Genomic DNA, 13670 nt, shown 5'->3' with positions numbered 1-13670 from the left:
TCATGTAACTCTTTCAATAGATAGGTTATTTTCTGCTAAGCCTTATATCTTTATGTTGGCAATAGGCTAGAGAATAACTTATTATGAGCAAGGAGGTAAATAAGGAGTGATCAGAGTGAGTGCTAGACAGAATCTTCTTAGAAGGCAACTACCCAATATACAGTAATTTAAAGATTTTTCAGGTAGGAAAAATCTGATTCCCTCATACAAAAGGAAGACAGACTACTTTCATCAGAAAATGAGATTCTAAATAATTGAGAGTTCAGCTTTTTAGCATCAAGTGTCTTATACCCAATATCAGAGTTTCAGTTTTTCCCATCACCTCTCTTACCTTAGCATCACCTTACCTGGTAGGAATGAACATTTAATTGGTACTACAGTTCTGCAACCTATGAAATCAGCCACTGAGTCTGACCCTCAGTCTTATCTTCCCAACAAACATTTGCTAACTTCGCATCCAAAGAATGGGTTAAACATCCAAAGTCATCATTTTGATGTTTTTGTTTTTTTTTTAATGTATCACTTTTAGGGCCAACAGCAGGAACAAGCTTACCCTGCAATTTTTATATTTACTACAATCCTGAGCAACTAAGGTGCCATAGCTACTTTATCTGTAGATGCTTTTATCTGTATCTTTTTTTCCCAGCAAGAAAGATGTCATATATGTGAGCAACCTTTTCCCATAAATATACTTACTTAATGGTCTGTTATTTATTTATTTATTTTTTGTATCAACTGAGGTCTCAGAAAGCTATGGTGCAAGTAGGGGTGGGGGAAGATGTTACACTCAAGCTAAAAATGAGAGGAGTTTAATAAAGGGGTTAGTTACAAAGATATAGGTAGGCTTAAAGGCCTAGATCTGAAAAGGAAACAGGAGATAACAACTTCTAAAACCCAAAAAGCACAATCACAGATGAAGGTGGTCCTATGAACCACCTCATAGGAATGGTCTTAAGGAAAGAACAGAGCCTATGGGCAGAGAGAAAGCCAAAAGAATATTCAGGCTGAATGGTCATATGTATAGCTAAAATTGGGGGTTTTAATAACTAAAATAAAGGATAAAATGAATATTGAGGGAAATTTAGTGAATTCTATCATTGCAGAATGTCAATAATAAATATCTTTAGTAGTGGTGACAAGGGCTTCCCAGGGAGCACAGTGGTAAAGAATCCACTTGCCAATGCAGGATATGTGGGCTCGATCCCTGGTTGGGAAGATTCCCAGGAGTTGGAAATAGCAACCTGCTCTAGTATTCTTGCCTGGAAAATTCCAAGGACAGAGGAAACTGGCATGGTATCACAAAAGAGCCGAGTAGTGGTGGCAAAGATAAAGTAAAATGATATAAATGGAACATGATTAAAAAAAAAAAATGGAACATGATTGTATCAATCATTTAACACACATCCAGTTACTATTATGGGTCCAGAATTTGCATTTATCTGAGACTGGAGAGAGATCTCTTGCACAGTCCTTCCATTACTAAAATTGGTTGAGTCTCCATTCCAATTACTTCTCTGCCTATTGTATAGATCATCTCTTTGATGTATCAAAATGCATTTTCATGGCAGGAAAAAGAAATATGGTGGTTAGATAGAGCAAAGGTAATAGAGCCTACCTAACTTGGCATTAGGTCTATTCAGCTAGTATTTTTAAGCACCTACTATATTCCACCAATCTAGCAGTTAATAAAACAAAGGTCCTATTCTCTTGGAGCTTATTTTCTGGATAGGGTTACAGTAAAAATACTGAATTGACCAAAAAGTTCATTTGGGTTTTTCTGTAAGACATTATGAAACAAACATTTCGGCCAACTTAATACACCTATTTCAGGCTGAGAGATAACATGTTATGCAGGATTGTCAGGGAAGTCCTATCTAAAAAGGAAATACTTGAATTCAGTGGTGGAGAAATCCACAAAGATCGGTGAAAAGATTATTTAAGGCTGAGGGACCAGTAACTCTACATACCTTGAGATAAGAGGATACTTGTCATGGATAATAACCAGCAGCCCAGAGGAGGAATAAGTGAACGGTGAATGACAGGAGACAAGCCCTGAAATAGAAATGGACCTGATCATGTAGGTTCCTGCTGTCCACTGGAAGATTCTGGATTTGTGAATGTGAATAGCATCTTTTAAAGAGGAAGGTGGCAACACATAATTTCTATTTTGCAAACATCATGCTCACTTCTTTGCAAGAAACCATGATGCTGTGAACATAATTGTAGTTGGTGATAGTAAGAGGTGGTTGGATTCCACATATATATTTAGAAGGTATGGCTGGTATCAGTTTGAGATGTTTCTAAGAAAAAGAAGTTAGGATGACTAACATTTCTGGACTAAACAACTGAGTAGATATATGGAGGGAAATCAATTATTTGCTTTTCACATGTTAAATTTGTGATGCAAATATATTCTGATATTAGCCTATATGCTAATTAAATGCTAATTTTAAAATAGAAATTAAATGTAATCGCCCAATATTTACATTTTTTCCTAGCTGGGATGGTTTACAAAGTTTAAATAGTTGGATATAAATAATTGCTATGAAAGATACCAGAAGGAATATTTTAGTGCATTTGCCTCTCAAATTCTGTGATGAAAGTAAAATTGGTAGACTTCCACTAAAAATGTAATACTGCCAATCACTGGCTTTAATTCATTTCTTTCATTTCAAATCATTCAAATTCTAATGAAGGATGAATTGTTTCTCTTGACAGATAAGATTTACTAAGTCATATTTATGGTTCAAAAAGGTGAAGAGCTCAATAGAGGTCATTGGGGTGAACTAATGTCTTCTCTTATTCTATTTTAATTTATGTTTTATACAGGAGATAATGTTCATATGTTTGAAAAAAAGAGTGTGTTTCAATTTAAAAATGGAGTGTGACTTGATTGATTTGCATAACAGAACCTACATCAGCTTAAATTCTTTGGTGCTCAGTGATTTTATATCCTGTATTTTGGCTTTATAATAGTGTGAATTAATTCAATTTGCAAGGTGCTGTAATAGAACAAAGGTAATTATGAAGGATGTGTCAACCACAGTTAAAATATTACTATTTTAATGTGCCTCTTGAAAAATATTTCTTACTGTAATTGTGGTGAAAGAAACCATATTTTTTATAAATCTCTTTAAAAATATCTGAACTGAATATTGTTATATAGTAATATGCAAATAATAAATAAAGCATGCAAAATAATTTTCTACCTTGCCTTATATGCAAGCAAAGGGATTTAGGCATAGCTGCAGATTAGTCTCACTGGAAATAAAACACAGAAGTGAAAAATGTATATGCATACTTATTTATACATGTTAGAAGATATAACTAACTGCAGAAGCATTGCGTAGAGATAAATTTTAGTTTAGGTCCTTAAAGAAGTATGAAAAATGCGTAGGAAGAAACCTCAACAGGAACCATGAACTAAAGTTTAATTTCAAACATATGCTCTTCTTGAAGGACTCATCTTCAAATATTTTACTACATATGCATGAAACACACAAATTTTTCTTCTATACTGGTTCTTCATTTCCAGCCTTCAGTGGCTACAACATGTTTATGATTTTTAGTTAAACAAAATCATTAAAAAATAGAAATAATGTTTAATCAGATATCTGGGCACCCCATGATCTGGTCAAGTTGACACATGAGATTAACCATCACAGGAAGCTTAGACCCAGGAAATGGTGAGGTATAATTTCCATTGTTTTCTGGTCAAGCAGCTGCTCATTCAGTTCCAGAAGCCTATCCAGATACTCTAAGAGGGAGCATAGACCCCGAGGAGGCTTGGTGGGCTACAGTCCATAGGGTCACAAAGAGTCAGACAGGATTGAGCAACTAACACTTTCCCTTAATCTACCACAGTCTTATCTCAAGGGATTAGATAAGTATTCTGTATCTGCTACCTGACAATATTGTCCGTTATGAATTATGGTATTCTTGTGATATAAATTGATCAATAATAAATTTAGTGTTTTGTTTACCTTTTCTTTATAAATGGTAAAACTGGGACATAAATGATTAATTTATTTTATCTAGTTCTCCCAGTGAATCCCTGGTTCAAAAACATTAGACTGTGTTCTAGAACACTTTATAAATAAGCTTAAAATTCATTTGCTTAATTCAGTTGAAAGTATACATTGAAACCCTGCCATAGGTGTTAAGACTGCTGCTTCTGCTCAGGCGCTAAGTTGTGCCCAATTCTTCGCAACCCCATGGGGTGTAGCTTGCCAGGCTCCTCTGTCCAAGGGATTTTCCAGGCAAGAATACCAGAGTGGGTTGCCGGGCCCTCCTCTAGGGGAACTTCCGGACCCAGGGATTGAACCTGAATCTTCTGTGTCTCCTGCAATCCAGAGCCAACCAGGGTTTATGACACATGCAGTCAAAAAGACATCTGATAAGACCTTTATTCTTCTCACTTTTTTAAAATGAAAATCTCATTCATGACACTGCTTCAAAAGACCAATGACAAATTTGTATCCCTGGATCCTATTTTGCATCTTAGCTCCAGACAATATACCCAATTGCATACTTAATATTTCCAGTTAGAAGCATTAAAAACACCTCAGATTCAATACTCCTGAACACATCGCTTGTCCTCAAACCTGTCCTCTCTCCGATGCTCTTTACCATAGTTCCCATGATTGCACAAGCCAAAATCTGGACTTTGACGATCCCATCTCCTCAATCTCCATTTATTTTTCTACTACATTTTAAACCCTACAAAGCGAAGATTATGCCTTTTTTCTTTTTTTTTTTTGGTTGTGTTCCCGTGCCTGGGATAATGTTGGTATTTGGTACATGATGGTGAGTGAGAAAATTGTCCCTGGTTTTGTCTTTACTTTGGAAACATTTTTGATGAATTTATAAAATCAAATGAAATTCTAAAGTGCATATGGCAAGAAATACATAAGAATATATTTTCTTTAGCTTGAACATTTACAGAGATGAATCAGAGGGCAATAGGAATTATTAAAAACAATATATTATGTGTATATATATATAGATACACTTACAGAAAGATTACATCTTATAGATATGGGGGATCATTTTAAGATTCTTTAGGGACTGTACAGGCTTCTTCCCAAAAGAAGCACTAAATTTAGGACATCTCTGAATTCACAACACAAAAGTAGTGAGGAGATTTTATAGTTCAGTCACCAACAGAGAGAAATAGCAAAATAGCACAAAAGACAGTTTCTCACACAGTGTAAATCATGTAGCAAGAATAAGATTTTCTGTTTTCTATATTATCAATATAGCTGAAAGAATTTCCTCTGAGACAGGTAACATAGGAGAGAGGTTCTTCAGATGCCATTTAAACTTCAAACACTGATGGGCCAGTACTGCTATTTCTCCTTTTCCTATTTATCAAGTTTAAAGCAACCTCATGGTGTTTTTATCTCTTTCTGTCAGGGAATCATTTCCCTCGTCTCTTTATAAAATTTCTTTACTTCTAAATTTCTTTAAAAAATGGGCGCTGGACAATACTGTCTCACTTACCTTCAGCTTCAACAAATTCTAATGATACTTCTAGTTGAGAAATAGATTTTTATTTACTTTTCTGTTTTTTTCAATAAATTTGTCAGATTCTTAAGACTGAATATTGTTTTATACATACTCTTATATCTCCAGTCCTTATCACAGTTAGTGACACATTGTAGAGAATGATATTTGCCTACTTAACCAATAAAAAAGAAATGTGTGTCCTGGTAAAAATTAGGAAGTGAAAATAGAATGCTATGATGAAGGAAGAACATAAGATAGAATGCCACCAAAATAGAAAAGCAATAGAGAGAATAATACAGAGTAAAAAAAAAGTCACATTAATTATTTTGTAAATTTCCATATTTTTTTACACTAGTAAAAAAATTTACAAAAGTAAGTTTATCAGATATATTTTCAATGCATTCAAAGTAGTGTCTTTCAAACATTTTTCAGAAATTACATTAAGAAATATGTATAAAAACTCAGTATTCAAATATACACAGAGATACACATACATGCACAAGACTGAAAAAATATATAATTGGTGCATATTCTAACTTTCTGTGATAAATTCTAAGAGTTCACCTTTATGTTCTGTCCTGTGTCTGCCTTGTAAATTGATTTCACAAATCACTGGAAGGTTGTGACATGTAATGCTAAAATATAGTGGATGAAAAGAGTTCTGGAGGCATCTATTCAAGGCAGCATGGTTTGCAGAGCATTAATAAATAACAATTTGCAACAATAATTAATCCTGCAATGTTCTCCATCTGCTGTCAGTGGTGAAGCAGTAGCTACAGAGGTGAAATGATGAGTCCAAGGTCATTAAATGTACAGACTTCATGACAACTCCGCTTCTAACAAAACTGATTCTTATAAATCGGTTCATATAAACCTTGACTCATTTAATCAGTTATGTTTAGGGTTAATAATTTAGGCAAATAATTTTGAGTTATTATATATCCAATGGGACAAAAATATTTTGGAGGGAAAAGAAGGTATGTTTTATTAATATCTGACATAAAAATTAAACAACTATTTTTCTGTTTTTTATCAAAAGGATCTATTTTAAACCTAACCTGTTTATTGTGATTAAATTTTACCTTACTAGCTTCCACAAAGTGATTTGGGATTACAAAGAAAGATTATTTGCATTTAATGTATAACGATTTTGAACTAAAAGCACTACATTGGACATTTCATTTTTTTTTCCAATATCATCATTGATAGAAGAAAAAGTTGAAATTCTTTAGGGAATTTTTTAAATTAACATGAGATTTTTCATCTTTAGCTTAAATTAAAATTGCACTTTCTAAGATAAAAACTGAAGCAACTTGAAAGTCAAGGCACTTGGAAGTTTACAGATTTCTTATTTGAAGATTTAAATAAATGTTGAGATGTTCACAGATATAAATATAAGTTGGCCAGTGAAATATGAAGAGGATTATAATTACTGAAGTGACAGCAGGTGGAGTTTGGGGCATTACCTTCAGACACTCTTCCTGCATTCTAATTTGAAATACACAATTCTTGAGATGCCACCTGTATTTTCAATTCAGATCTGGGATGCAAAGCATATCCAAAAGTCAAAATTGAAAATGTAGTTTTAATATATCTCATTATGACATGTTATTCTTCTGAGGGAATATTTACTTTGGATATTTTTAAAGGAGTAAAATAACATTTTATAATACAATGTAACTATTACCATAAGAAGAATTTCTGAAAAATGTAAATCCCTCAAAGAGATGTGCAATTTATTACAAATCAACAGACAAAAATATAATGCTCTACTAGCAGAGGCATCACTGACTCAATGAACATGAATCTGAGTGAACTATGAGATAGTGAATGACAGGGAAGTCTGGAATGCTGCAGTTCTGCTGCTGCTAAGTCACTTCAGTCGTGTCCGACTCTGTGCGACCCCATAGACGGCAGCCCACCAGGCTCTGCCGTCCCTGGGATTCTCCAGGCAAGAACACTGGAGTGGGTCGCCATTTCCTTCTCCAATGCATGAAAGTGAAAAGTGAAAATGAAGTCGCTCAGTCGTGTCCGACTCTTAGCGACCCCATGGACTGCAGCCCACCAGACTCCTCTGTCCATGGGATTTTCCCAGCAAGAGTATTGGAGTGGGTTGCCATTGCTTTCTCCTGCTGCAGTCCCTGGGGTCACAAAGAGTCAGACACGACTTTGCAACTGAACAACAAGAAGTGGAGGTGACAATTTTCAGTTCACTTCAGTTCAGTCACTCAATCGTGTCCAACTCTTTGCAACCCATGAACTGCAGCACACCAAGCTTCCTTGTCCATCAGCAACTCCTGGAGTTTACTCAAACTCACGTCCATCAAGTCAGTGATGCCATCCAACCATCTCATCCTCTGTTGTCCCCTTCTCCTCCTGCCCTCAATCTTTCCCAGCATCAGGGTCTTTTCAAATGAGTGAGTTCTTAGAATCAGGTGGCCAAAGGATTGGAGCTTCAACTTCAACCTCAGTCCTTCCAATGAATATTCAGGACTGATTTCCTTTAGGATGGACTGGTTGAGTTTCTTTGCAGTCCAAGGGACTCTCAAGAGTCTTCTCCAACACTACAGTTTGAAAGCATCAATTTTTCGGCACTCAGCTTTCTTTATTGTCCAGCTCTCACATCCATACATGACTACTGGAAAAATCATAGCTTTGACTAGACAGACCTTTTTTGGCAATTTTACTAATATTTGTGACAATTTTAGGAATAGTCAAGTTATTTACTAATATTTAGAAAAGATAAAGCCTTTTTCCATCCACGTTTTTATCAGATTTATGGTATGCTTTTGACTTACTGTATACTGAATATTGACAACAGCTGTTTAAAAAGGCTATATTTCTGAGGCAGAAATTAAACAGGAATATGTCTGCAAAGGAAACTAAGTATATAAATATATAAAGTTCATAGTCACACTCATCATTTTGAAATATGATTAACAAGAATATCAATATGAGCAAAATATAGGAAAACTTTAAATTACAAGATATATAAATTCATGAGGGTTGTACATTTGAGAGGTTTTGTCTACATCATGTCGTTGCTGTTTTTGTTTGTGTACGTCAGGTGCATGTGTATATGCTGGAAAACTTGATTAATTTGAGATGCAAACAAAATGTAAAAATCATTGAAAAAGTGAAAGTTCCTCAGTCGTGTCTGAATCTTTGTGACCCCATGGGCTATAGAGTTCATGGAATTCTCCAGGCCAGAATACTGGAGTGGGCAGCTTTTCCCATCTCCAGGGGATCTTCCCAACCCAGGGATCAAACCCAGGCCTCCCACATTTCAGGTTGATTCTTTACCAGGGAAGGGAAGCCACAGGGATGCCCAAGAATACTGGAGTGGGTAGCCTACCCCTTCTCCAGAACATCTTCCCAACCCAGAAATCTAACCAGGGTCTCCTGCATTGCAGGTGGATTCTTTACCAACTGTGCTATCAGGGAAGCCCTAAAAATCATTGAAGGGCAAAAAAATAACAAAATTGACTGATGATTTTGGGCTTCCCTGGTGGCTTAGATGGTAAAGAATCTGCCTGCAATGTGGGAGACCTGGATTTGATCCCTGATTGGGAAGATCCCCTGGAGGAGGACATGGCAACCCACTCCAGTATACTTGCCTGGAGAATCCCATGGACAGAGGAGCCTGGCAGGCTTACAGCCCATGGGGTCACAAAGAGTCAGGCATGATTGAGCGGCTAAACACTTGATGGATGATTTTATCTTACTTTTTTGCCCATCATTTTGATATTGTGTAACCAAATGAATTGACAAAGTCTTAAATGTTATAAGACTTTTAGCAGGTGTTTAATTAAGCTTTAAGTACCTGAATTTATTTGAGGATAGTACTTAAGGGCATAGTCCTTGAGTCCAGGTTCTGGTTCTATTAATAACCAGGATTCCTAGTATGTGCAATTTTGAGTAATGAGTTCATTAATGTCTTGGTGCCTCAGTTTCCCAACATGAAAAATGTGGATATACATTTATTAGCTCAATAATAAAAGGTAGAAATGTACTTAGAACAGTGACTCATACATATTTAGAGCTATATAAGTCTCTCATTGTATTGTCTATTATAGCATTAGTACAAAGATGAAATAGATGTCTGTCGATAAATTGGCTATGTATTTGAGGCACATAAAGGTTATAAGAAAAGGTGGTGGTGGTTTTTTCCCTAAGTTGTATCCAACTCTTACAACCCCATGGACTGTAGCCCGCCAGGCTCCTCTGTCCTTGGGATTTTCCAGACAAGAATACTGGAGTGGGTTGCAATTTGCTTCAAATTTGGACAAGCACAAAATTATACCTATGTAAGTTACAAAGAAAATAAGCTAGAAATATTTCTATGTTAATAATATTTTAGCATTGTATGATTAAATGAAGAATAATCAATTGTTAAAATAATATTTGGCTTCTAAAATTAATCTTTTTACCACTCTGTCAGTAAATGTGACCCAATAGCATATGACACACATTCTCCAACCTGCATCTTTAGTACACAGATATGGCTGAGCATGCACACACAGAATACTACAAGAAATAAGGATATTTATGCACTAACCTGTTTCATTGCTTGGAAAATAAAATAAAATCATCATTAATTTGGAAAATTTTAATTAAGTAAATACTTTTTGGCAGTTCAGGAATAACCCTAAAGAAATGAAGGAGCCTTATACAGAGTGAAGTAAGCCAGAAAGATAAAGAACATTACAGCATACTAACACATATATATGGAATTTAGAAAGATGGTAACGATAACCCTATATGCAAAATGGAAAAAGAGACACAGAAATACAGAACAGACTTTTGAACTCTGTGGGAGAATGTGAGGGTGGGATATTTCAAAAGAACAGCATGTATACTATTTATGGTGAAACAGATCACCAGCCCAGGTGGGATGCATGAGACAAGTGCTCAGGCCTGGTGCACTGGGAAGACCCAGAGGAATCGGGTGGAGAGGGAGGTGGGAGGGGGGATCGGGATTGGGAATACATGTAAATCCATGGCTGATTCATGTCAATGTATGACAAAACCCACTGGAAAAAAAAAATAAAATAAAAAAAAAAAAAAAAAAGAAATGAAGGAGCCAGAATTTCCAGTGGTCAAATTGAAAAGGAAATTAAAATCAAAACAATAATCATGGTAAAAAGAAAGAAGTTTATTTTTGAAATCATTATTTCATAAGGGTTATCTTTAACCAGTTGTGATTGTTTTTTACTATTATTTATTCTCTGTTTTAAAAAATGGAAAAGGAGGAAAAAGAATGATTAAATGAAATTGTCCTAACATAGAAGATAGAAAAGAGGACCAAAGTATACCAGTAGCCCCAAATAATAACCATGTAGAAATTTTTTTCAATAATTGATTAGCTCATGTGGATATTCACAAATAAAATTCATAGATCTTTCTTCTCATCTCAGGAAACAAACATAGGTGAGGGCAAAACACACATGAGGGATAATATAACAGGTTATATTAGTCAACTGAAAATGAAACTGTATTCCATTTTTTTAAATTTTGCAATAAGATTGTAGCTCCTTAAAAGTACCTGAATAAATACATCCATAGCCAAAAATAAATGGCAAGTTAAATCTAGAAAGCTGTAAAATAGTAATAACAATAATGCATCACACATTGATAGGGCTTCCTTGGGGGCTTGTGTGCCTGCTAAGTTGCCTCAGTCATGTCCCACTCTGCACAAATCTATGGATGGTGGCCTGCCAGTGTCCTATGTCCATGGAATTCTCCAGGCAAGAATACCGGAGTGGGTTGCCATTCCCTCCTCCTGTGGATCTTTCCAACTCCAGGAACAAACTCTCATCTCTTACCTCTCCGGTATTGGCAGAATGTTCCTTACCTGGGAAGCGTTCCCTGGTGGCTAAGTGGAAAAGAATCCGCCTGCCAATGTAGGAAATGCGAGTTTGATCCTAGGGAGTAAGATTTCTATACAAATTGCAGCTGTTTAGTAAAAACAGAATTTTTGGTTTTGCAAGTTAATTTCTGAACTGGTTTTTTTTTTTTTTTAAATAAAGTTCTCCTGATTTTTTTTTTTTTTTAAGAATTAAAAGCAAAATTGCTCATGTGTCTATGTGCTCAGTCGTGTCTGACACTTTGTGACCCCATGGACTGTAGCCTGCCAGGTTCCTCTGTCCATGGGATTTCCCAGGCAAGAATACTGGAGTAGGTTGCCATTTCCTTCTCCAGGGGATCTTCCCGATCCAGGGATCAAGCCCGTGTCTCCTGCATTGGCAGGCAGGTTCCTTACCACTGAACCACCTGGGAAGTTCAGAATTGCTTGACTAACATTAAAACAAGTGCATTGTATAACACTAAGTATTCAGTCTGTTGGATTTAGTCAGGTCTTTAATGTGGGCATCTCATGATCATGTTATACACATTTGGGACTATTTTCCAAGAGGAAAGTTCATATGGTCCTTTGTGTTTTATAACACTTAAAATACCATTAACACTGTAATAGTGATAAAAGCACCAACACCTGCCTTCTCCGTTAAAGGATGCCACAGGATTTTAAAACTGTTGAAAGGAAATCTTTTGCTTTTTATATGACTTTTATCTTGTCATCTAATAATTGTAACATTTAAGGGTGATCTTTAAATGACATTATGCTATTACAGGCCAGTCATTCCACTCTGGGTTTGGACAATTTGAGGAAAAAGCAACATAAAAGATTAGACTTGGTGGAAAGCGTTTGCAGAATTTTCTAGAAAAGTTTTACACAATGTGAGTACCATTTGAAAGCACTTGGGAAGCCAATTTGCCTTCTTAAAATAGTGTGGATCTCTTTGCTTTCTGCGGTATATTCATCGCTTATCACCCTAAGACGTCTGGTACCATGCGGACAGCGTTCTGCAAGAGGACTCTGTTTCAATAAAGGAAGGAGATTAAAGGACAATCTATTTGCATAGTACTTTCTCATCTACTTGACACAGATTGTATTTACCACTTCTGGAAGGAGGCAAGAGTTGTTCATGCAGGCAAGAACTGGAGTCAACAGACCAGCTTCTAGATCCAGCTTTCCCACACATCAAGCCACCAGCTTTGGCAAATACATGCATCTTCATGATACTCTGCTTTGCCATCTGGAAAATGATGGCAAGATCAGATCAGTGGTTTTCAGTCTGTGCCCCGCAGTTTTAATGGATTCAGAGTAGCAATCTGAGGACCCCCATGTGGGGAGGACAGACTATGTTTGGATCTGATTTTTGTATTGGAGTTTGCCCAAAGATTTAAAAAGATACAAGCAGGTGAAAATAACTGTATTAAATGGTCTTTAAGGTTCATTCTCTCTCTTTATGGAATGTATTCCCATTCTTACTCTAGTTATTTCATGAAATTCAAAAAACATCCTGATTTTGATTACTGTATCTGCTTAGGGGTATAGTGCTCTACTTTTTCCAGTAAAAGCATCATAGTAAGGTATTTCAGAGCAGACCTTTCGAGACTTATTATATAATGGATGCTCGTCTGAGAAATGAATACACTCAACAATGTCCATTTTTAAAAATTTAACTTTAAATAAAGGAGTATCTTTCTCATATGTCCTATAACCATCCACAAAGAAAATATGTTATAACGTTCATGCTGTTTCAATTCACTACTTCTGCTAGTCTTCAAATTCCTCCAGATTAGTTTTGTTTTAGAGTGAATATTTGTACTCAAAATATTTAATTGGAAAAGGAATTTAAAGCATGAGAAAAATATAAATTTTTTTACAACTGACTAAACATAAAATTAAAAATATGAAACCATTTATGCATCTAAGTAGAGTATCAGTGTTCCTAGGGAAAATGTTATATGATACTCACATTTCTTATTTTGTGAGGTTACTGAAATCTTTTTCTATGGTATTTTACATGATATATGTTTCATTTTTAAAGTATACACATACCTCAGAGATATTGTGATTTTATTTCCAGATGACAATAAAATGAATTTTACAATAAATGGAGTCACACAAATATTTGGTTTCCTAGTGCATATAAAAACATCATATATAGGTGGTCCAGTGGTTGGGACTCCATGCTTCCAATGCAAGGGGCAAAGGTTTGATCACTGATTGGGAAACTAAAATTCTACATGTTATGTGTGCAGTCAAAAATTTGTTTATTAAAAATTCATATATATATATATGTGTGTATATATAT

The sequence above is a fragment of the Cervus elaphus genome, chromosome 27 (assembly GCF_910594005.1).
Source record: "Cervus elaphus chromosome 27, mCerEla1.1, whole genome shotgun sequence".
In the NCBI taxonomy this organism is placed as follows: Eukaryota; Metazoa; Chordata; class Mammalia; order Artiodactyla; family Cervidae; genus Cervus; species Cervus elaphus.
Note: the sequence above shows the minus strand (reverse complement) of the source record.